Raw genomic sequence first — 3,302 nt, forward strand, 5'->3', positions numbered from 1 at the left:
CAGGCATTGGTGACATTCGCATCTTACATGCTACATTACCAAAAAAGGTGAAGTACCATAAAATATATTAGCCAGTTTTATTTTCTCATTAATAGCAATACTAATAGAGTCAACGACGGAGGCGTTTTATTTGGGCTCTTCCAAAGCATCCAGCATCCATAGGGGGGTATTGTTAAGACATATCCGCAACCTTTTTATAATACATCTCTATAGGTTCTTTTTACTACCTACAATTTCAAGTTCTCTAGCAACATAACCCGAAAACTCAATATTTCTAGGTACATAAAAAGAACAAAGCCCCAAGGGCATATATGCCAAGAAGTCCTACTTGAAACAAGCAAAACAGAGCAAAAGTTCTCAGTAACTTCTACAGGGTTCTAATTGGTTTTTAAATAACATTAATTTCTGGCTAATCTTGTAAAGTCAGGACTAAACTGAAGCATCTCTGCGTTGCTCCCTCCAACAGCAAAACAGCATGTCGGCACCTGGCACTTCATCTGGAAAGCGCTCAGAGACACTCGGAGAACGAAGCTGCAACACATCTCAAAACTGCCAGTTTCGAGCTAGGGAGGTACTCTGGAGACGAAGGCCTTACGTCATGGTGACAAGGACAAGAGCCAACACTTGTGGAATCGTTACAATCATGTCAGTACTTCACACATTCCCAAAACAACCCCATGAGACAGATTTTACAAATGAGGGAATTTGCGCATCTGCAGGGAAAAGTTTTTCCAGGTGAATAAATGTATTATAGGTATGTGGTAAATTAAGAGAAGTAGGAACACTGTGTAAAACACAGGTTTGGTTTCGGATACAGAAGACACGTATACGTTGAGTCCAATTGTACAAATAAAAGAATTTTCCTCTGAGCTAGTTAATCAGCCAAGACTTATTGAGTACTGCCTATTTGGCAAATACTGTTATAGGTACTTTATTTATGTCATTTCATTTAATCTTGACTGTAAACAAGCATGGTTCCTTTGAACTCTTTCACATAACTGCTGTAAGTGAAACCCATCTCCAAGTAGCTTGGTGAAAGGATATTGGGGTTCCGGCTACAGCAGTTCTATGAAATAATTCACAGAACCAGGGGGTCAGNAAAAAAAAAAAAAAATTATGTTACTAGTCTCACCCCAGAAAACCTGTCTATTACAATATAATTTAGGCATAACCAATAAGTCATTAAAAATAATTCCCACTCCTAGTTAGCTTCTAGAGAATTACAAGAGAATTTCACTTCCAATCTGACAACCAGAATAAACCAGCTGATCTACAAAAATCAGTATCTTAAAAACCCATCATACAGGTAAGGATACAAAGAAACTTAAATGACTTAAATTCTATAAAGTAATGAGCCCTTTCAAGGAGAGAAGAGACCTAGAGCTAGCTTTCATTCCTGGTGGACCAGTAGGAGGAAGAATGTGCCACAGATGTGTCAGGATAAGCAAGGTAAACTTTAACAAATTTACAATGGCCACACATGGGCTGGCATGATAATTAACTTACTGAGAAGTCCCAGCCACAGGGAAAATCTCCACCTACCCACCAGCTCTTTTCCACTGGCCTTCGCTAAGTCTACAGGGGTGTACACTGAAAGCCAGATTGCAGGACAGGAGCCAGAAATCTCCTTCCTGAGGCATGCTGGACCTTTCTCCTTAGTGCAAGGCACAACCCACAGAAGGCTGGGGGAGGGACAGGAAAGGTGACAGAAATCCCTCCAATGCACTTCAGGTCTTTATCCAGTGCAAGGCAGCAGTTCTCAAGGATGGTGCTAGGGCAGGAGAGCTGAGATAAATCCTTGTGAGATGCTCTTGACCTTCACTGACGTGGCCTCTGAAGGCTGGAGACAGGACAGGGCAAGAGAGATGAGTTGCAAAAAGCCGGAATAGGACTGAATGGCAATGAGAACTCCCCAGAAATCCAAATATCTGGTAGCTGTAAAGCATAGAGAGATTGCCATGGTTTGTAGGGCTGGAGATGGAGATATAAAATAAAGAGAACTCTGGAATATCCCCAGATCCTGAACCCTGCTGAAGGGAAAAGCCTGATCTCTTCCTCAAAGCTTTAAGTGGAATCTAATGAAAGTGACATCCGATTCAGGATCTCTGAACTCCACTCTTCCATAAAAATAATGACAACACTAGCAAAACTCAAATCAACTTTTTCAGAACTCTAGAAATTAACAAAAGACTTTCGACTATCTGACACACATTTAGCCAAGAAAAGTGGGTGAACCTCAGTAAGAACAGTGCGCTTTGTGGTGTGTTAGCTTGCCCTGTTCCTGTCTCTCTCCCCACCTCTGTGGTAGTCTTGAAAAGGAGCTGCCCACCATGGTGGTGGAAACCATCAGTCTATCAACCACCAAGGGGGAAGAACAGGGTTGGAGCTCCCCAAAAGCCCCACCCGTGGAAAACTATCCATACTCACCTGTCTAGCAGCTCCCTGCAAAGCTCCATTCTTAGAATGGTCTTTCTTTGACTCATTCAGAACTCCTGTGTGCAAACAGCACTACCCTGGGACCCTTGTCAAAGAAAAATCAGCAACACTTGCTTAAGATCACAGCTGCTTGAGGCAGCAAAACCAGCCAGAGCTCACGTGAGGATGACCAAAATCTGAAGGAAAAACTGGGAATGAGATGCCCAAAGAAGGTTTTGAAAAGCTCCAGTGTATGCCTAGGGCTCTAGAAGTCCACACACATGTCCAGGAAAGTCGGGAGAAGGGCCTAATCTCACACGGCGGGCTGACGTTAAGGTTTTGCATAAGCAGAAAGGAAAGGCTAAGGCACACGTGGAAGCTGTCTAGGGCACTGAAATCATGCCCAACATGCACACAGAGTCCCTGGGCAAAGGCTGACATAATTACTTGTTCACGGCATTTAAGAAACCTCTGTCCGATCATTACCTGACCACAAGCTACCTGAGGGGGAACTTCAGAGGCTGCACATGGCAAAGAACAGAGACTTGAGAAAAACCATCTATGACAGTCACCAAACAAACAGCAACAACAAGGAGCAAAAACAACTTTGGGGAAGGGAGGAATCTGATTTCTGGAGCTGCCACATTAACAACTTATTATGTCTGCTTTTCAACAACAACAACAACAGTAGCACAAAGAAATAGGAAAGTATGGCTTTACAAGAGAAAAAAAGCAGTCAATGAAAACTATCTCTGAGGAAGCCAGGCATTAGACTTAGCAGACAACACTTTAAATCAGCTATTATAAGTATGTTCAAAGAACTAAAAAGAAAGCATGTCTATAAAATTAAAGGAAAGCATGACAACAATATCTCTCCAGAAGATATC

General features: G+C 42.3%; 1 protein-coding gene across 1 annotated transcript in view; it reads right to left on the reverse strand.

The window, feature by feature from the left end:
• VWA8 (von Willebrand factor A domain containing 8) overlaps positions 1–3,302 on the reverse strand; it is a 315,962-nt gene that overhangs the window by 296,640 nt on the left and 16,020 nt on the right. The gene's annotated exons all lie outside the window — the stretch shown is intronic.

The sequence above is a fragment of the Hipposideros armiger genome, unplaced genomic scaffold, assembly GCF_001890085.2.
Source record: "Hipposideros armiger isolate ML-2016 unplaced genomic scaffold, ASM189008v1 scaffold_140, whole genome shotgun sequence".
NCBI classification, from domain to species: domain Eukaryota; kingdom Metazoa; phylum Chordata; class Mammalia; order Chiroptera; family Hipposideridae; genus Hipposideros; species Hipposideros armiger.